The sequence below is a fragment of the Somniosus microcephalus genome, chromosome 5, assembly GCF_052327205.1.
Source record: "Somniosus microcephalus isolate GS21.2 chromosome 5, FLI_Smic_1.0, whole genome shotgun sequence".
Lineage (NCBI taxonomy): Eukaryota > Metazoa > Chordata > Chondrichthyes > Squaliformes > Somniosidae > Somniosus > Somniosus microcephalus.
Genome location: NC_140991.1, coordinates 301,347,373 through 301,370,032, shown reverse-complemented (window position 1 = coordinate 301,370,032; position 22,660 = coordinate 301,347,373). Strand labels below are relative to the sequence as shown.

At 45.3% G+C, this 22,660-nt stretch overlaps 1 protein-coding gene across 4 annotated transcripts in view; it reads right to left on the bottom strand.

The window, feature by feature from the left end:
- Nucleotides 1-22,660, bottom strand: part of LOC147117864 (uncharacterized) — a 64,258-nt gene that overhangs the window by 2,743 nt on the left and 38,855 nt on the right. Inside the window, exon 1 of one of the 4 annotated variants that reach the window (XM_085989248.1) lies at nucleotides 4,295-4,434. The exons of 2 other annotated variants lie outside the window; for them this stretch is intronic. The gene's annotated coding sequence lies outside the window, so the exon portion shown is untranslated. Of the gene's footprint in view, nucleotides 1-4,202; nucleotides 4,435-22,660 lie in introns of those variants that run through there. One more of the 4 variants, XM_085989246.1, reaches the window with a different exon arrangement.

Below are 22,660 nucleotides of genomic sequence, written 5' to 3'. Positions count from 1 at the left end.
GACTGGGGAAGTGCTATTTAAAGGCAAACGCTTCCTGCCTTTTTTTGTTGGTGACATTTTTGCACCACGCATTCTGAGAGAGAGAGAGAGAGAGAGATATGTGTGAAGGAGTTTTGAGTACTGAGCAGCACTTTGCAGGTTCATTTTGATTTGCCCTTCCTTGCTTCACCAGCGCTCTGAGGTAGCGCCTCGCTCCCTCGGCCTTTGCGCCTTAAGACAGGTGTGAAGCGCCTGATTTAGCACTCCAATCACCTCCAGGGGCGATAAAAGCCAAGTTTGCCGTCGGAGGCAAATTATTAGCGCCAGGCGCTAAACTTTGCGCACAGCCGATAATGGCGCCCCAAACGGGGCGATACTGAATTTTCCCCCCTTAATGTCTAAAATAAGGGTATTAAACAAAAAATATTTAAATTGTATGTTTTGCAATAATAACTTATCAACTGAAGAGTGTTTGTTAACACCTTCGTTACATTGTTTATTTGAAAGTGTCAGCACCACCCAAAAGCCTGGGATTGCACTTGATATTTATGCCCAGTCCAGTGATGCCGAGCTGAATTTACATTGTGTCATCTGAGCGTGTATTTAATTTCCCAGGAAGCACCAGTACTGTTTAGTCAACCACACAGACTTAATATTTTTATTTCTAGCGGTTTCTGTTCGGTTAATTTTCTAAATGAATTGAAGAAAAGCTAGAGAACAATTTTCAAAAGCTTCAATCAGATTAGGTTTACTCTGTGCAATGATACTGAAGATCCACTATAATATATGAAAAATATTGCATCTCCTTTATTTCATGATTCTGTCACATTTTCGTGTCAGCTTTTACCCGTCATAAATCGTTATGCTGATATTAATGATGGAAACTGCTGGTGTAAGCAGGTCGAGCAGTGACTACACCCACCTACCAGTGGTCACACTGAAGCTTCTCATTCTTGCAATTACTATCTCCTCAGCCTACACTGCCAAGAAAGTTCCACATTACAGGAAAGATGCGATTGCACGAGAGGGGGTGCAGAGGAGATTTAACGAGGATGTTGCCAGGACTGGAGAATTTTAGCTATGAGGAAAGATTGGATAGGCTGGGGTTGTTTTCTTTGGAACAGCGGAGGCTGAGGGGAGATTTAATTGAGGTGTATAAAATTATGAGATGGCCCAGATAGAGTGGATAGGAGGGTCCTTTTTCCCTTACCAGAGAGGCCAATAACCAGAGGGCATTGGTTTAAAGTAATTGGTAGAAGGATTAGAGGGGAGTTGAGAAGAATTTTCTTCACCCAGAGGGTGGTGGGGGTCTGGAACTCACTGCCTGAAAGGGTGGTAGAGGCAGAAACCCTCATCACATTTAAAAAGTTCTTGGATATGCACTTGAAGTGCCGTAACCTACAGGGCTACAGACCGAGAGCTGGAAAGTGGGATTAGGCTGGAGAGCTCTTTTCAGCCAGCACGGACACGATGGGCCGAATGGCCTCCTTCTGTGGTGTAAATTTCTATGATTCTAAAGTTCTATTCTTCAACCAACTCTACCTCTCTCCTTCCTAAATCACCCTAACTGTTGCTATTTAACTACACAGAAAAATATAAAATCAAAGAATTATATAAAACAACAACAAAATGTATGACTTTAAAATGGGAACTAAATCATATCTGTGTAGCCCAGTCCAAATGACCCCTTGCCCCCTCGCCCTGCTTCAGCTGAAGACTACCCTTAGTGTTGACTCCACATGTGCAGCGTGACGGGAGAGTGGCTAGTATACTAAATAAAGACATTAAATAAATTCCACAATTGCACCACAACTTCTCCCTCCCCAAAAAATATCCAGTTTACATTATACTAGCCCTTAAGCATTTTTCAAATTTTACAATAATCTATATTTCTTAACATGTGTTAGTTTGCTATTTTTTTTTATTATTGGTCCCATTAATGACTGGCAATGTAATCCCCAGGAAGCAGATAGGGCCACTCAGATAAGCTTCAATACAACTGATTACTGACTCAATGGCCTCGATATTAACCCCTCCCCCCACCAGACACGAGGGGCGGGAGAGGGCCGGAGGGGTTAAAAATGAAAAAAACTGGGAACGCGACCCTCACCCGCCGCGTAAGCACTCGCTGCTTCTTCCACAGCAGGATACCAGGGTGTCCGAGTGTCCCACAGTGGAGAGGCAGATCTCCCCCATTAACATATTTAAATCAAGCTCCCAAATTGCAATTGGGAGCCAATTTGAAATTGACTCAGGGGTCGGGAAACCCGGCAGTGAAACGAAGGCGGGAGCTGTTGGCTCCACAAGGCAAGTGCCTTTCCCAGCACTCATTGTGGGCCAGGAGGGATAGGAGTGCTCCCCCCAGACCCTCAAGGGAGCCTTAAACCTCCTCCCTCCTGAACGGCAGCCTCTCCCCCCCACCCCAGCCCTCCAATCGTGGCCAATCGCAACCCCCCCTCAAGCCCCGATCGCTGACCTCCCCACAGCACCCAAGCACTGATATCCTTGCCATGTCCCAATTGCAGCCCCTCTCTCCCCCTCCCGATCCCCGTCCTCTCTCCCCCTCCCGATCCCCGGCTTCGCTCTCCCCCTCCCGATCCCCGGCCTCTCTTTCCCCCCCCCCCCCGATCGCGGCCACTCTCCCCCCTCCCGATCCCCAGCCTCAATCTCACCCCTCCCCATCATGACCTCGCCTCACCCCCCTCCTCCCCTTTCGATTTACAGGGACTGTCCCCAAGGATCTCCAGCTATGGCCTCCTGCCACTGGTTTTCCCGCCTGTCAGCCGGCCAGACTGTCCATTTATCTGGCTGCCAGGGTCACAGGCTAACGATCAGGAGCTGGAACCGTGGCGCTTCTCCCCCCCCCCCCCCCCCCTAATCAGTGTCTACTCAAGCTAATTGCGGCACCCCGACTGCCAAATGACTTAGCACAGTCTGGAGAATGAACGTGGGACCTTCCTTGTTTTGTGGCCCGCTGCCCAAGGCAATATGGCCGTAAACATTGGGCCCAGTCTCTGCTCTTAGCTTTGAAAGGAGAAAGAACTAAGCAGCCAAGTAGGGAAGAAAAATTATTCGGGAAACTGGGAGACCAATACTGATTGATGTTCCCCAGTTCATTAGTCTGTGTTCCAACATGGATAAAATGAAGTCCCACTTGAACAGAGATACACTTTATACAGCACGATGAAGGCTTCCATCTGAACCACACCAGAGGATACAAACAGAAACACTTAATGCCCAGGGTTTAGATGATAAAATTTCACTGTTCTGATAGAATTGAAAATGCTTTTAGTATTGAATAATTAAAGCATTTATTGGAAAGTCTTGCCTGTCTGACCATCAGATGCACAGGAAGTATACGAAGATCGGAGGGGGAAGTCTGCATTTTTCGTCGAGTATTTTTCCAAAGGCGAGGTGCCTGCAATAGCGGAGCTTGAACTACCTGTGTTCAGTATAACTTAGCTAGATTGTTCCTTACAATTGGAACTGCCCAAAATGCATGCATTTCATTTTAATTAAGCCACATATTCCAGCTAAAATGGTTCAACCATGACTTACTGAAAATAACAATGCAGAAGTGGGTCACTTTTTAACACTCTGTCTAAAAAGGTGTTGGACCAATAAGAATCTTCCAGAATGTCAGGCTTTTAAACCAGAAATGTTACCTTGCAAACCAAACTACAAAGTGTAGTTGAGACCCTTAAAAATGGGCCTTCGTAGATATGAAACATTGACAAACACTTTAGACAGGTCAAAACATTAACAACATGTCTGTCTGTCACTATTGCCTAACACAGTTGGAAAACACAGTAAAACTATCTTCAGATAGGCTCAGATGTTCAAGACGAAGGACTCACTGTAGTAAATCCAGTACACCTGCCCAATGCACATCAAAGACTCCAGCTCCGCATCATTAGAATATAAACAATATGCAATGACAATGTGACTCAACTTGCTATACTGGTGGGATACAGGATTACTGAGCACATGCACATATATGGGATCAGTGCATCTCAAGTTTCCTACTTATCCTCTTCCCTCAAATTCTTTGCAAAACATTCAAAATCTACTGCTACGGTCAGCTAATTAGAACGTTGCCAAAGAGCTGTGTTTTTTTCCCCACTCCAATATAATTTATGACATTAACGAGCGTAAAACAGCAACAGTCACATCGAACAGACAAAAAAAAAACCCACATCAGGGCTTGGAAGCCAGCACCTTACCCCTAATGCAATCACGTTTGGAAAGGACCACAATCTACGTGGGATGTAGAAGGGGATTCTCCCACCACAGAGTGACAGAGAAGCAATCGCACCGTTTTATGTTTTCAGAGCTCCACCGAAGCCAAGCCCAACACAATCACTCTTGCGCAGTCCTGGCCCTGCTCATGTGACGAACTGCTAAAAGGAATCGTGTCAGCAGCCACATCCTGCCACAGCTGTGCACAGAATCTTTGCAGAAAGCAGCAGCCAGCTGTCTGTTTATATATGTGTTTCCCGCCCACATCCCAGAGGGTGGAGCCAGTACCTAATTGGTTAAACCTGTGCACCATTCAGAGGTATATTATCACAGAAATCACAGAAACCCCACAGTGCAGATAGAGGCCATTTCGGCCCATCGAGCCTGCACCGACACATGTCCCACCCGATCCCCGTAACCCCTACACCAACACATATCCCACCCTATCCCCGTAACCCCACGTATTTAATCCCCCTAACACTAAGGGTCAATTTATCATAGCCAATCAACCTAACCTGCACATCTTTGGACTGTGGGAGGAAACCGGAGCACCCGGAGAAAACCCACGCAAACACGGGGAGAATGTGCAAACTCCACACAGACAGTCGCCCGAGGCCGGATTCGAACCCGGGTCCCTGGTGCTGTGAGGCAACAGTGCTAACCACTATGCCACCGTGCTGCAAAGATTCTGCACATGCTGCATTGACAGAAGGTTTTAAACTGGCGCGACTGTGCATCGAATTGATGTGAAAAGCATTGGCAGCTCTCCCTCTGCTCTGGCCCAATAAGGCTCCCTTGAGGCTTAAAATAAATTTAAGTTTCACCGCGTCAAGGCTGTTCAGCCCCTTTAACTGGGTTCGCTTCATTTTTGCTTGTTGGGTACCTTGCTTCTCAACATAGACTATGTAAGTGGTGTTTCCCTCTTGATGGCAGATTCGCACCTAGAATCATAGAAATTTACGGCACAGAAGGAGGCCATTCGGCCCATCGTGTCTGTGCCGGCCGAAAGAGCTCTCCAGCCTAATCCCACTTTCCAGCTCTTGGTCTGTAGCCCTGTAGGTTACGGCACTTCAAGCGCATATCCAAGTGCTTTTTAAAATGTGATGAGGGTTTCTGCCTCTACCACCCTTTCAGGCAGTGAGTTCCAGACCCCCACCACCCTCTGGGTGAAAAAATTTCTCCTCAACTCCCCTCTAAACCTCCTACCAATTACTTTAAATCTATGTCCCCTGGTTATCGGCCTCTCTGCTAAAGGAAATAGGTCCTTCCTATCCACTCTATCGAGGCCCCTCATGAATTTATACACTGGAGCCTCTTCTGCATAGATAATGTCCCCAATCCAGGAAAGTGCCTCAGTGACATGGTGGGCCTGGGCAGTGGGAGGTGTCAGAATAACTGCAGAAGAAGATCCAAAAAAAATCTAGCTGGAAGGATTGAAGGATAAACTGAATCATACCAGTTCAGATTAGTTTACAAAAATACATTAAATGTAAACTAATGTGGATACTTTTAATTGGCCCATCCTTCCATTGATGTAGACAACTATTTTAATTACATAAAAAATAAAATGCTGATTTTTTTTTTAATGATTCATCGCTATCCAAAAGGACAAGAGGGGTGTCGACCAATGCTCCCCCTAATTTATTTTTGGGTGCGCGGCCCCTTTAACGGGCTGTGCAGCCCATTCACAGATTTACGTATGCGTGAAATTTCACATTGGAAAAGCCAATTCCAGGCTGTGCGGCTTAGAGGGAACATTGGTTTCGACCTTTCATCAGCTTTCACAGAATCACAGAAACCCCACAGTGCAGATAGAGGCCATTTCGGCCCATCGAGCCTGCACCGACACATATCCCACCCGATCCCCGTAACCCCTACACCAACACATATCCCACCCTACCTCCGTAACCCCACACATTTTAATCCCCCTAACACTAAGGGTCAATTTATCATAGCCAATCAACCTAACCTGCACATCTTTGGACTGTGGGAGGAAACCAGAGCACCCGGAGGAAACCCACGCAAACATGGGGAGAATGTGCAAACTCATTAGTTTATATAATGAGCTGACACCCAAAATGTTAACTTGCCTTTGCCTCTTTTCGGATGTTACCACACTCGCTATGTATTTCCAGAACTTTGTCATTTATTTCAGATTTCCGACATTTACATTTTATATCTCAACCAATTTGTGTATCCTGCTGTCATATCCTGCTGTCATGAGATCATAGCACTTTGCAACAGAAATGCTAATTTGATGGGAGAAGTCTTTTTGATAAAAAAAACTATTGGCAAATAGATCCAATATTTGTAACATCGCTCCATTATTACTAATCTTAGAACATTGGCTAGAAATTACTGTGAGTGATACGAGTGCATAAAAAACACTTCATGGGGGTCGAGTCTGTGCCCTGCTCCATCCATTGCTGGAAATCAGGAGCTGAACACCCACAGTCTCCCATCACCAGCAACATCTCCGAGCAATGAGACGAATCACCAGGTCATCTGCCTTTTATTTGCTATTCGTTGAGGGAGGAAAGTTGGCCAAATCACTGAAAGAACGCCCTGCTCCTCTTCCAATAGTGTCACGGGATATTTAATGTCCACCCAAACAGGCAGGTGGGACCTTGGTTCCATGTGAAGAGATCCATCTCTAATAATACAGCACCGCTTGATACTGCAATAGAGTATAATTTGTGATTATGAGCTGAAATCTTGGTTGGGTCTCAAATCCATAACCTTCCAACCCATAGAAACATAGAAGATAGGAGCAGGAGTAGGCCATTTGGCCCCTCGAGCCTGTTCTGCCATTTAATGCGATCATGGCTGATCATCCAAATTCAGTACCATCTCCCTGCTTTCTCCCCATACCCCTTGATCCCTTTAGCCTTAAGAAATATATCTAACTCCTTCTCTTGAATATATTTAATGAATTGGCCTCAACTGCCCTGTGTGGGAGAGAATTCCACAGGTTCACCACTCTCTGGGTGAAGAAATTCCTCCTCATCTCAGTCCTAAATGGCTTACCCCTTATCCTTAGACTGTGACCCCTGGTTCTGGACTCCCCTGCCATCTGGAACATCCTTCCTGCATCTAGTCTGTCCAGTCCTGTCAGAATTTTATAAGTTTCAATGAGATTCAACCCAGAGCCGAGAGTCCTGCAAAACAATCAGAGCTGGCAACAGGAGAACTAGGAGCAGGAGTAGGCCATACGGCCCCTCGAGCCTGCTCCGCCAATCAATAAAGTAACTGGAGGCATCATCTCCTGAGCTGGTTTGCCAAACTTCTTCGTAGAAATTTTTGGTGCAGCTCCCAACTGTTATCATTAATGACATTTTTTCCACAAACGCTTCAGTACAGCGGCTGGTTTTATTCCAAGGTCTGGAGAGTATTTAACTCAAGGCAGAGCGGCCCTGCCAGGTTTCGACAGTGAACTCAAGAATACAGAAGTGCAAGTATTCTGCAAATGTCATTTCCTGCTGGCAGCAAAGCATAAATGAACACATCCTGTCAGTTCTTCAAAATCTCTCTGTAACAGGAAGAAGGGCAAAGATTGAGAATCAATCAAAGACAATAAAAACCCTGTTTTACCAAATTTAACTGAAAGTTGGGCTAAAATAGTCCTCCAATAAATTCAACTTGAACATTTAGGATGACTTTCTTGCATCTTCCTTGACTGGGGTTATAGTTGGTCACTTTAGGCATTGCACGAGGTTCACTACAAATGGCTTCTAGCCAGATTAAGGTGCAAAACAAGTTGTGCAACTCTTCAGAAGCTGCTGTGCATTTCATTCCCATGCACACTCAGCCAGTCCTTTGAAGGGCTTCACTGTGTTGCATTATAAAATTTACAGCTTGGTTCGTTTGGCAGCCTCTGAATCAAGAACTTGTGTGCTCAATCTCCTCGCCAGGGCTTGAATATATAAATGGAAAAATGGCATTCCAGTACAGTACTGAGGGAGTGCAGCATTGTTGGAGATACCATTCTTCAGATGGGACATTAAAGCAAGGCTCCCTCAACATTTTCCAGTGGTTCAGTTTTCTACGTCCTGTGGTGCTATTTGAAGAACTGCCAGCGAGTTCGCTCAGTGTCCTAGCCAACATTCCTCCTTCAATAATACCACTGAAAACAAATTAACCTGTCATCTATCACACTGATATTCGTGGGATCTAGTGTACAAAATCTGCCTACATAACAAAAGTTGCCGTATTTCAAAGTGACCCACTGTATGAGAAATGCTTTGAGACATTTCTGAGAGACATGATAAAGCGCCCTTTGAATACAAGTCTTTCTCATTTACAAACGCATCTAATATCACGCCAGAGAGCGGTACATACATAAAATTCAATCTACTGCCCGCTACCACAAATACAAACCCAGGGCAGTAAAAACTTCTTGGCTTAGAGAATTATTCCTGGAGAAATGATACCAATGCAGTCCAATATACAGACAGCAAAATCTCATTATAGAACTGAATAATTAGGGATTATTTCAACAATAGGACTTTAAAGAACATGTTGCTCTATTGCCCATTGACAGATGTCGAACCATTACAGCATGGAAATGGCCTCCTCATTATTGCAGGGCTTCTGCCTATTTCTCTCAATAGATATTTTAATAATTGTTGAAATCATTAATTTCCCTTCTCCCTTTCAAAATTCCAAAGTTTGCTTTTTTCTACTGATCCCATACTTTCTTGCCCCATCTCCAACCTCTCTTTTCTCTCCAAAGTCCTCGAATGTGTTGTCGCTTCTCAATTCCGTGCCCATCTTTCCCGCAACTCCACGTTTAAATCCCTCCAATCAGGTTTCCACCCCTGCCGCAGTACTGAAACGGCCCTTATCAAAGTCACAAATTACATCCTATGGGACTGTGGCCATGGTAAACTATCCCTCCTCATACTTCGACTTGTCTGCTGCCTTTGAGACGGTAGACCATTCCATCCTCCTCCAATGCCTCTCCACCATCGTCCAGCTGGGTGAGACTGCACTCACCTGGCTCCATTCTTATCTATCCAGTCATAGCCAGAGAATCACCTGCAATGATTTCTCTTCCTGCTCCCGCACCATTATTTCTGAAGTCCCCCAAGGGTCTATCCTTGGCCCCCTCCTATCTCTCATCTGCAAGCTGCCCCTTGACGATGTCATCTGAAAACACAACATCAGGTTCCACATGTATGCTGACGCTACCCAGCTCTACCTCACCACCACCACCTCGCTCGACCCCTCCGCTGCCTCTAAATTGTCTGACTGCTTGTCCGACATCCAGTACCGGAGGAGCAAAAATTTCCTCCAACTAAATATTGGGAAGACCGAAGCCATTGTCTTCAAACACATTCTCTAGCCATCAATTCCACCCCTCTCCCTGGCAGCGGTCTGAGGGTGAACCAGACTGTTTGTAACCTTGGTGTCGTATTTGACCCCAAGAGGAGCATCCGACCACCTATCTCTGGGCCATCAGCAAGACCGCCTACTTCCACCTCCATAACACGGCCCGACTCCGCCCCCTGCCTCAGCTCAACTGCTGCTGAAACCCTCACCCACGCCTTTTTTACCAAAGACCTGACTATTCTAATCCTCTCCTGGCTGGCCTCCTTAAAAACTACCTCTTTGACCAAGCTTTTGGTCATCTGTCCTAATATCTCCTTATGTGGCTCGATGTCAAATTTTGTTTCATAACCCTCCTGTGAAGCGCCTTGGAACATTTTACTACATTAAATGCACTATATAATTATAAATTGTTGTTCATATAAATAGATCTTGGTAATTATGCAAATTTCCACAGCGAGTCTGTACAGGTCTTATTGAAAAGGCAACTTAGACTATTGGCCAGCTTCCATTTATAACTACATCCTTATTCTTCAGTGATGACAGTACCACTGTGCCGTACACAAAACCTAGCAATAGCTTTCTGTCACTGACATTTATACTTCTAAACCCCTTCAGATAACAGATCATGAGTGGTCGGCAAACATTCCCCATCATTTCCGTCTTTCTCTTCAAAGTTCCATCACAGTTGCTTTAGGTTTGCAATCTTTCATGCGTACTATTATTTATATAGAAGTATCAAAACAGTAATAATAATGTGCCATGTTAAGTCAAACACCCAGGGAGCAATCTTCTTCCGGGTTAGGGCCTGGGCATAATCAAAGTCAATGAATTGCTATTTTGAAGTCACCAGAAAGATAACCAAAATATTTTATTAAAAGTCCAATTTTAGTTACTTCCAATGCAGTCTGATATTTCAAAACCCCTCCTCTGGTTAAAATAGAATTTAAATTGCTCATCGGCACATCAGTAGTCAGTAAAATGTTAGAATCTGTTATTAGGGATGTGGTAACATGGCGCTTAGAAAATCATATGATTGGGCAGAGTCAACATGGATTTATCGTGTTTGACAAATCAGTTATAGTTTTTTTGAGGTTGTAACTAGCAGGGTAGATAAGGGGGAACCAGTGGATGTAGTGTACCTGGATTTTCAGAAAGCATTTAATAAGGTGCCACTCAAGAGGTTATTGCACAAAATTAGGACTCATGGGATTGAGGAATGGTTAATGAACAAAAAACAGAGAGTAGGAATAAACGGATCATTTTCGGGTTGGCAGGCAGTAACTGGTGGGGGACCACAAGGGTAAGTGCTTGGGCCTCAGCTATTTACAATCTATATTAATGACTAGATGAGGGGACTGAGTGTAATGTATCCAAGTTTGCTGATGATACAAAGCTAGGTGGGAAAGTAAGTTGTGAGGAGGATGCAAAGAGGCTGTAAAGGAATATAGACAGGTTAAGTGAATGAGCAAGAACATGGCAGATGGAATATAAAGTGCAGAAATGTGAAGTTATCCACTTTGGTAGGAAAAATAGAAAAATAGAACAGCAGAATATTTTTTAAATGGCAAGAGATTGGGAAATATTGGTGTTCAGAGGGACCTGGGTGTCCTTGTACACGAATCACTGAAAGTTAACATGCAGGTACAGCAAGCAATTAGGAAAGTAAATGGTATGTTAGCCTTTATTACAAAAGGATTGGAGTACAAGAGTAAAGAAGTCTTATTGCAGTTATACAGGGCCTTGGTGAGGCCACACCTGGAGTATTGTGTACAGTTTTGGTCTCCTTACATAGATACATAGAGATAGGAACAGGAGTAGGCCATTCGGCCCTTCGAGCCTGCTCCGCCATTCAATGAGATCATGGCTGATCTTCGTCTGAGATCATAGCTGATCTTACCAGTTCAGTACCCCGTCCCCGCCTTTTCTCCGTAACCCTTAATCCCCTTAGCCTTCAGAAATATATCCAATTCTCTCTTGAAAATATTTATTGAATTAGCCTTCACAGCCCTCTGTGGCAGGGAATTCCACAGGCTCACCACTCTTTGAGTGAAGAAATTCTTCCTCATCTCTGTTTTAAATGATTTGCCCGCTATTTTTAGACTGTGGCCCCTGGTTCTGTGCTCCCCGGCCATTGGAAACATTCTCTCTGAATTCAGCCTGTCCAGGCCTGCCATAATTTTATATGTTTCGATGAGATCCCCTCTCAATCTTCTAAACTCCAGTGAGTACAAGCCCAAACTATTTAATCTCTCTTCGTAGGTCATTCCCGCCATTCCAGGTATCAGCCTGGTGAATCGCCGTTGCACTCTTTCCATGGCAAGAACATCCTTCCGCAGATGGGGCGACCAAAACTGTACACAATACTCCAGATGCGGTCTCACCAGCACCTTGTACAGCTGTAGTAAGGTATCCCTATTCCTATACTCGAACCCCCTTGATATGAAGGCCAACATACCATTTGCCTTCTTAATCGCCTGTTGCACCTGCATGCTCTCCTTCAGTGACTGGTGCACAAGAACACCCAGGTCCCTCTGCACTTCCCCATCTCCCAATCTATTGCCATTTAGATAATAATCTACCCTCCTGTTTTTACCCCCAAAGTGGATAACCTCGCATTTATCCACATTATAGTGCATCTGCCACGTATCCGCCCATTCCCCCAACCTGTCCAAATCACACTGTAGCCTCCTGACATCCTCATCAGAGCCCACCCCTCCTCCTAGTTTAGTGTCGTCAGCGAATTTGGAAATATTGCATCCAATTCCCTGATCCAGATCATTTATATATATTGTGAACAGCTGGGGTCCCAGGACAGATCCTTGCGGCACCCCGCTGGTCACTGCCTGCCACTCCGAAAACGAGCCGTTTATTCCAACTCTCTGTTTTCTATCCGCCAGCCAGTTCTCTATCCACGTTAATACTTTGCCCCCAATCCCATGAGCCTTAATTTTGCATGATAATCTTTTGTGTGGAACCTTATCGAAGGCTTTCTGGAAGTCAAGGTACACCACATCCACTGGCTCTCCCCCATCTATTCTACCAGTTACCTCCTCAAAAAATTCCAGCAGATTAGTCAAACACGATTTACCCTTTGTAAATCCATGTTGACTCTGTCCGATCCTTTCCCCATTTGTCAAGTGCTCCGCTATTTTATCCTTAATAATGGACTCTAGCATTTTGCCCACAACCGATGTAAGGCTTACTGGTCTATAATTCCCTGCTTTCTCTCTACCCCCCTTTTTAAATATTGGGGTAACATTAGCTACCCTCCAATCCACGGGTACTGTTCCCGAGTCAATGGAGTTCCGGAAGATGATCCTTAGAGCATCTGCTATCTCCAGGGCCACCTCCTTAAGTACCCTAGGATGTACTTTATCAGGCCCTGGGGATTTGTCGGCCTTCAGTCCCCTCAACTTACCCAACACCATATCCCTAGAGATACTAATTTCTGTCAGCTCCTCCCTCTCATTAGTCCCTATGTTTGCCGATATTCCTGGGAGGTTATTTGTGTCCTCCTTTGTGAATAGAGAACCAAAGTATGAGTTTAATTGGTCTGCCATTTCCTTATTCTCCATTATATATTCTCCCGAATCGGACTGCAAGGGACCGACTTGGGATTTTACCAGTCTTTTCCTCCTGATATACCGATAAAAGCTTTTGCAGTCTGTCTTTATGTTTGCTGCAAGTTTACTTTCGTATTCTATTTTCCCCTTCCTGATTAATCCCTTTGTCCTCTTTTGCTGTATCCTGTACTGCCCCCAATCTTCCGGTCTGGTGCTTTTTTTTGCCAGTTGATATGCCCTTTTTTTTGATTTTATGCTGTCCCTAATTTCCCTCGTTATCCACGGTTGAGTCACCTTTTTAGGTTTATTTTTATGCCAAACCGGTATAAACATGTTCTGGAATTCTTCCATTCTATCTTTGAATGCTTGCCATTGTCTATCCACTGTCAATCCCCCCAGAAACACCACCCAATCAATCTTACCCAATTCCCGTCTCATACCCTCGTAATTCCCTTTATTTAAGTTCTGGACCTTAGTCTCTGATTCAATTTCCTCACTCTCCATCTCGACTGAGAGCTCGATCATATTATGATCGCTCTGACCCAAGGGGCCTCGTACAAGAAGATTGCTGATAAGTCCCTTCTCATTGCACAATACCCAGTCTAAAATGGCCTGATCTCGAGTCGGCTCCTCGACATATTGGTCCAGATAACCGTCCCGAAACCTAAGGAAGGATATACTTGCCTTAGGGTGAGTGCAACAAGTGTTCACCAAACTGATTCCTGGGTTGGGGGGATTGTCTAAGAGGAGAGATTGAGGAGACTAGGCCTATATTCCCTAGAATTTAGAAGAATGAGAGGTGATCTCATTGAAACATCTAAAATTCTTACAGGGCTTGACAGGGTAGATGCAGGGAGGATGTTTCCCCTGGCTGGGGAGTCTAGAACCAGGGGTCACAGTCTCAGGATAAGGGGCCGGCCATTTAGGACTGAGATGAAGAGAAATTCCTTCACTCAGAGGGTGGTGAATCTTTGGAATTCTCTACCCCAGAGGGCTGTGGAGGCTCAGTCGTTGAGTATATTCAAGGCTGAGATCGATAGATTTTGGATACTAAGGGAATCAAGGGATATGATGATCAGGCGGGAAAGTGAAGTTGAGGTCAAAGATCAGCCAGATCTTATTGAACGGCGGAACAGGCTCGAGGGGCCGTATGGCCCACTCCTGCTCCTAATTCTTATGTTCTTATGAGAGTAGCTGAAGCAGTGCACTGTTGCTATAGTACCAAGCAAAGCAATTGCCACAAACACAACTCAAACTTCTGAATAAATTTGTTCAATTCTCACATCTATCCTCAAAAAAAAAAAATCACACTGTTTCCTCGTCACTGACATTAAGCATAATTCAATATTTGGTAAAATTAATTTGCAGTCAGCGGCGAAGCAAAGGCGTTCATCGCTGGCCCCGAAAAAAGCTGCCCACAAAGATCTCGCGATCTTGGTGGCGCGAAGTTTGCCTTTTTCGATGTGCAATTGAGATCAGCGTAGTGTAGTGGGAATTCCACAGTGCAAGCTGCTATGACAAGAACAAGCTGTCTAAGCAGCCAATCACAATGCAGAATTCTCACAGGCAGCGAACCAGGAAGTGAAGAAGCTCCTTTTATTCTGACTTTTTAAAAACGCTATAGAGAGCAGAACAAAGATTGGGGCTCTCACATGGGGAAAAGGTAAATGGGATGGCAGGAATGATGTATGATGGGATGGCAGGAATGACATATGAGGAGAGATTGGGTCAATTAGGCTTATATTCGCTAGAGTTCAGAAGAATGAGAGGGGATCTCACTGAAACTTATAAAATTCTAACAGGACTAGACAGACTAGATGCAGGAAGGCTGTTCCCGATGGCCGGGGAGTCCAGAACCAGGGGTCACAGTCTAAGGATAAGGGGTAAGCCATTTAGGACTGAGATGAGGAGGAATTTCTTCACCCAGAGAGTGGTGAACCTGTGGAATTCTCAACCACAGAAGGCAGTTGAGGCCAATTCATTAAATATATTCAAGAAGGAGTTGGATATACTTCTTAAGGCTAAAGGGATCAAGGGATATGGGGAGAAGGCAGAGACAGGGTACTGAGTTTGGATGATCAGCCATGATCGCATTAAATGGCGGAACAGGCTCGAGGGGCCGAATGGCCTACTCCTGCTCCTATCTTCTATGTTTCTAAACTTGAAATAAAGATGGGCAAACTTTTAAAAAATATAATTTTTTTTATTTTATTTTTTTTAAAGTTGCTTAAAACTTTTTAGGGGGAGAAATTGGGTGAGCAGCGCCACCTGTTAGCGCCTAAAGAGGCAGTCAGTGGCTGTAGCGCCACTGGCTGCGTCTCCCGCGATATTCAGTAGGGGCGCTAATGATGGCATTAGGCATTTGCGCTGCGCCGCCACCGATGACGTCATCGGTGTGCGCAGCACCCCATTTGTGCCCCGTTCGCGATATTTGGTAGCGAACGCTGCAGTTGCGCCGTTTGCTACCCGCGCCCGGTTCACGGGGCCTTATTGTGCCGGCAGCGGCGCAAGTTAAGGTGGAGGTGCGGGGCGGCCGCCTGCCAGCACCTCCGTCCCCGACCTCCTAACCACCCCCCCCGCGGCATTGCCGGCTGTTTCCCGAGAGCCCGGCACTTCTCCTTGGTGCCGGGCTCATTTGCCGGCACTCGCGAGCGGGGATCGCGCTGTTGCAGGCACCTCCCCCTTAACAGTGGGAGGAAGGCCTGCAGTACCGCAGCGTGCCGTGCCGCAGCGTGTGGCGCTGCAGCACGTTGCGCTGCGATATTCAGTTTCAGCGCCCTAAGAGGGACGCGGAGCGCCTCGAGCCTCGCCCCGTGTCCCTCAAGGAGCAATGAAACTGAATATCTGCCGATCGCTAAAGCCTCGAACGCTGCGCTAAATCCTGCGCTCAGGCGACTTTTGCGCCACTTTGGCGCCCCAACCCAATTTCTAGGCCTTAATTTTTAAACATAATGGAGAAATTTGACACACCACAAAATTAAAATTAGTTTTTCAGGGCCATAAGATTTGTTTAGCAGTCAGTCAGTCAATAAATACGCTGTTAAAACCCCAGTTACACCTAATCAAACAAGGTCTAACTTTTAATGGGGTAATTAACAGCAATATTACTGCAGATAAACCAAAGTTTTCATCAGTTCACTGATTTCCCTGATTACACTGATTCCCAGCTTGGGGTGGGGGGAGGGGGCACAGCGCAGCCAGTGTCGGAGCAGTGAATGACTGACTGCAACTTCAGGATTTCCGCGTTACGATGTGCATGCGCTAACTCCTGAAGTTGCAGTCAGTTTCAAAGGGATAATAACAGCAAGCGCTAAACATTAAAACTACATCTGCATTTGCCAGTACTGTAATTATATAATAAAAACACACTACAAATATCAATTGCAGTCAGTTATTGAACCCAGTCCCCAGTCAAACAGTTGATTTCAGACTCTGTGCCCTCGCCAACTCCGTCCCTCTCCCTGGCCACTGTCTGAGGCTGAACCAGACCATTCGCAACCTTGACATCCTAATTGACCCTGAGATGAGCTGCTGACCCCATATCCTCCCCATCACCAAGACCGCCTACTTCTACCCTGTCTCCGCCCCCGTCTCAGTTCATCCGCAGCTGAAACCCTCTGCTGTTGCCTTGGTTACCTCAAGACTCAACTATTCCAATGCTCTCCCGGCCGGCCTCCCATCTTGCATCCTCCGTAAACTTTAGCTCATCGAAAACTTGGCTGCCCGTGTCCTAACTTGCACCAAGTCCCGTTCACCCATCACCCCCTTTGCTCACTGACCTACACTGGCTCCTGGTCCAGCATCGCCTCAAATTTAAAATTCTCATCTTTGCTTTCAAATCCCTCCATAGCCTCGCCCCTCCCTATCTCTGTAACCCCCTCCAGCCCCACTGCCCTCCGAGATCTCGGCGCCCTTCCAATTCTGGCCTCTGGCCACAGAAGTGGCAGCAGAGAGCAGGTGAAACTGTGCCCTGCCCACTTTCCTATCCTATCAGCTCCAGATCCACCCAAATTCGTGTGGAATGGGAGGGGAAAATCTGGTTCCTTGCTAAAATCAGCAAACAGAAAGATGTGCTCTAAATTTCTGTAAACATCAATTAATAATATATTTTCTTTACTGAAAGCACTGCATGCATCTTAAAGAAGAAAAGACTTGCATTTATACAGCGCCTTTCACGACCACCAGACTTCTACAAAGCGTTTTACAGTCAATGAAGTACTTTTGAAGTGTAGTCACTGTTGTAATGTGGGAAACGCAGCAGCCAATTTGCGCACAGCAAACTCCCACGAACAGCAATGTGATAATGACCAGATAATCTGTTTTTTGGTTGAGGGAGAAATATTGGCCAAGACATCAGGGATAACACCCCTACTCTTCTTCGAAATAGTGCCGTGGGATCTTTTACGTCCACATGAGAGGGCAGACGGTGCCTCAGTTTAACGTCTCAGCCGAAAGACTGCACCTCCGACAGTGCAGCACTCCCTCAGCACTGCACTGGAGTGTCAGCCTAGCTTTATGTGCTCAAGTCTCTGGAGTGGGACTTGAACCCACAACCTTCTGACTCAGAGGCAAGTGTGCTACCAACTGAGCCCAGCTGACACTGCCATGATTTTCAGCAGCAAATGAAACTCTTGATACAATTTTGGACATAGACTCTTCTGGATGTGGTCTTCGGGTTATCGTGCCCAGATATAGAAGCATGAATCAATCCAAACTACAAGCCAATCAGTAAAAGTAAGAAAATTAAAATCAGTAAGAAACCATGGTTTGAAATGGACCAGACATAAGGTTTTTTTTAGAAATCAGGATTCCAATTGCAGACAAAAGTTATTGTTCATACGAATGCCTTGATTTCATAAACATAGATAGAGATGCAAGCACAGCAATTGAATTTCCCAACTGCGACAAGTCACAAGATGCAACGGCTGCCACTTGACCCCAGACTGAGCGGAGTGAGTGCCTGTGAGCAAACATTCGATATGGAGGGCAATAAGAAATCTTAAGTAAAATTACCCGGACATAATATTAAGTGTTGGGATAAAATGCATTTAGTTGGGTCAAATGCTTTAACATAGAAACATAGAAGATAGGAGCAAGAGTAGGCCATTCGGCCCCTCGAGCCTGCTCCGCCATTCAGTGAGATCATGGCTGATCATCCAAATTCAGTACCCTGTCCCTGCTTTCTCCCCATATCCCTTGATCCCCTTAGCCTTAAGAAATATATCTAACACCTTCTTGAATATATTTAATGAATTGGCCTCAACTGCCTTCTGTGGTAGAGAATTCCACAGGTTCACCACTCTCCGGGTGAAGAAATTCCTTATCTCCGTCCTAAATGGTTTACCCCTTATCCTTAGACTGTGACCCCTGGTTCTGGACTCCCCCGCCATCAGGAACATCCTTCCTGTATTTAGTCTGTCTAGTCCTGTTAGAATTTTATAAGTTTCAATGAGATCCCCTCTCATTCTTCTAAACTCCAGCGAGTATAAGCCCAATCGACCCAATCTCTTCTCATACCTCATTCCTGCCACCCCAGGTATCAGTCTGGTGAATCTTCGCTGCACTCCCTCCATAAGTATAAATCTGCCAATATTCATTTAAAAAGGCAAATCTGAGAACACAACTAAATTCGTAACAATTTAAAAATGCATTATGCATGCGGCACATTGTTGGGGCATTAATGTGGGCCGCAGGTTTCATCTCCACTCCACAACAATCGCCCATTGATCCAGTGGCGCGAGCGGAAGTCAGGTGCATCGCCACAGGGATGATGGGGAGAACTGGACCAAGTCATGCCTTGGCTGCTATTGTGCAACTCCTGGGGACTTCAAACCGCAGCCCCAGGAAGAACAAGGGCAGAAAAAAAAAATGAGGTGCAAATTGCCGCCCAGAGAGGGAGACAAGGTGGAATCACAGGATTTTGTTCATAGCTTTGGGTATTTGCATTCTCCACTTGGCCTTAAAGCCATCTGAAACCTGAGGCTCTTTTGTGTCAGTTGTTAAGCTTTTTGATGCCTCGTGAATGCCTAGTGCACTAAATAACTTAAACGGAAAGAGAAAGAAGTCAGCACGAGCAGCTCAACAATGGCGGCAAAACAATACAAGTGGTACTTGGGATAAAAATGTAAAAACGATACACAGTAAACAGTGGAAAAGGTTAATAAATTCACCGCTGGAAAAAGCAGCATCAGCCACAATCATGTGGTTTTCTGGCCTGAAATGATAATATATCACACTGATTTATTGCCCTTTTGCTGTGCCATTCTACCCTTGGGCCACAAGGCACAGTATCACTGCATAACAAGAAGGAGGAATTACTGCAGAGCTGTTTATATGCACAAGAAGAATGTTTTCAAGCTTTTCACAGGGAGGATTCCACCAACAGAAATATCCTTTTCGCAAATATTCTGGACCCGTATATACAAATGACACATTTTTGAAATGTCCCCAAATGTGTACGATCTTTCACAAACGGCACTGTGGTGTCCTGGCCAATATTTATCCCTCAATCAACATCATTAAAAAAAAACGAATTATCCGGTCATTATCATATTATTGTTTGTGGGAACTTGCTGTGCGCAATTTGGCTGTCACGTTTCCTACCTTACAACAGCGACTACATTTCAAAAAAGTACTTCATTGGCTGTAAACGATTTGGGACGTCCAGTGGTCGTGAAAGGCGCTATATAAATGCAAGTCTTTCTTTCTTTAAATGTGAAATTAAAATAGTTTACAGTATATTACTGGGGATGTCACAATATCCTGGGAGTGAGTTGAAAGACAAATTTAAGGATTCTGTTGGCATTCATAATCTGCTTTAGTTTTGCTTTCCTCACACAGGTAGTCAATCCTGGGGGCTCTATAATTCACCTGTTCTGTATCATCAGCTGGAAATGGCCATTATCTGCTACTATTCTTTTTCAGAGGTTCGTCGATTGGGCCATATTCTCCACCACAACAGCTGGCGGGCAACATCGCAACACAGCTGGCGGGCAACATCGCAACAGAGCTGGTGGGCAAGATTCCGTCTGGTCCTTATGTTTTTGCAACATTGCAAACATGCTGAAAGATCTTCTATGGTACTTGCAACAAAATAGTCAAAGCATTGTAAAAGAACATGGTTCCAATTTTACTAGAAATAGTGATCAGAGAAAACCTTGCTGGTATGTTTATGATGTCCCGAGCATATGGGGACCAGAAGAAATCTCACCTCATTCTCCCATTTGCTCTGTAGCTTGCTTGCTTGTTTTAAGACTTTCAGTCTTCTGGTTTAAATGTATTAAAAAAAAAGCTTTCTTTAACCACAATACTGCTACCTAAATTATTTCCGTTTTCTCATCATAAAGTACACCTAAAGACACGTAGGCCAGGGGAGCAGAACTCCAGCGTGATTCCAGCAAGGGGGGGGAACGGCCAAACTCACGTCTGTCGGCTTCTGCCCCATGTAAGATTCCCTAACAAGTTCCAGCGCAGGAGGGGCGGGTATTCCATACCCTGCAGCCAACTCTGGCGGCCATTGCCAGGCTACCCTGGGAGTTCCACACAGCACACCCCAAGTAGAACCAGCAGCTGTTTTTAGCACGTGCGGGATCTGTTATAGGCCTCCTGAAGGCCCCAACAATAAAAAACCATTAAGGTAATTGATCCCATGCACCGGCTACAGGGAATTAAGATTGTTTATGTGCTTTGCCAGCTGAGCAGTGTGGGCACCGCTGTTTCACTGCTGGTCGCCTTAGATTGCCACGGTTCATGGGGTTTAAAGAAACAACAGCTAAAATGCTGATGTGGGCCAGGAACCTTTTCTAATCTGTATTATGCTTAAACTCTGGAATTCTGAAAGGAGTAACAGTAAATCTCATAATAATTGAGATAATTTTCTCCTAAAACTATTTCCATTGGTCATATGATTGGAATTAAGATGAAACTTGTTGGGAATTCATTAGGAAAGATTTGCAGCATCCCACATTCCTACTTGCCGTTCTGATTTTTCTGGTTGTATCTTCCAATAAGACCTGAGGAGTGAGATCAAAATTTTATTTCAAATATTTGCTTTGAAAAACACCACAGTAGGTTGCTTCTACAATGTTCTACCAGAGCTACGCAGAATGACTTGTAGCAAGAGCATTTATATAACTTATGTATTAGAGATTCAAACTGTCTTTGCTTGTAGAGATATTCATTTGTTTTTTTATTACTGACAAACCTAGATGAAGGACAAAAAATTATAGTAAAAGGACTCCAGGAAAAGAATAGGGGAAAATATGAGCTAAATTCAGATAAGGTAACACCAAGACTGCATTTTAAAAGCCTGTAGATTTGGAACAGAGGAGGCGGAGAGGAGATTTAATTGAGGTGTATAAAATTATAAGGGGCCCAGATAGAGTGGATAGGAAGGTCCTATTTCCATTAGCAGAGGAGTCAATAACCAATGGGCATAGATTTAAAATCATTGGTAGTAGGATTAGAGGGGAGTTGAGGAGAATGTTTTTCACCCAGAGGGTGGTGGGGGTCTGGAACTCACTGCCTGAAAGGGTGGTAGAGGCAGAAACCCTCATCACATTTAAAAAGTACTTGGCTATGCACGTGAGGTGCCGAAACCCACAGGGCTACGGACCAAGAGCTGGGAAGAGGGACTAGGCTGGAGAGCTCTTCTTTCGGCCAGCACAGACATGATGGGCCAAATGTCCTCCTTCTGTGATGTAAATTTCTAAGACTTTTTAAGCTAGGAGGGGAGGTGGTATCGATGGGGTAGGAGTGAGGGGAGATGGTGTCGATGGGGTAGGAGTGAGGGGAGATGGTGTCGATGGGGTAGGAGTGAGGGGGGATGGTGTCGATGGGGTAGGAGTGAGGGGGGATGGTGTCGATGGGGTAGGAGTGAGGGGAGGTGGTGTCGATCGGGAGATAGGAGTGAGGGGAGATGGTGTCGATGGGGTAGGAGTGAGGGGAGATGATGTTGATGGGGTAGGAGTGAGGGGGGGGGATGGTGTCGATGGGGTAGGAGTGAGGGGAGATGGTGTGGATGGGGTAGGAGTGAGGGGGGATGGTGTCGATGGGGTAGGAGTGAGGGGAGATGGTGTCGATTGGGTAGGAGTGAGGGGAGATGGTGTCGATGGGGTAGGAGTGAGGGGAGATGGTGTCGATGGGGTAGGAGTGAGGGGAGATGGTGTCGATTGAGTAGGAGTGAGGGGAGATGGTGTCGATGGGGTAGGAGTGAGGGGAGATGATGTGGATGGGGTAGGAGTGAGGGGGGGGGGGGGATGATGTCGATCGGGAGTTCCACACATTTGGCATCTACGAAAGAATGATTTTGAGTCGGAAATGATTTAATGATTCTTTATTTCAAAGCATCTCAAAGGAGTTGGAATTTGTAGGAAAGCATTTTGGAGTTTAGGAGAAAGAAGTGAGGAAAGTTCAGAAGAGCAATGAACATAATTGCATCGATAAAGTAGGGAGAGATGGGAAAGGCAGGATGTTAGACATGAAAGGATGAAAGGAGGAAGACAAGGTCTTTTTGGTTATTCTGTGGGGGATTGCAGGAGTACTGCTGG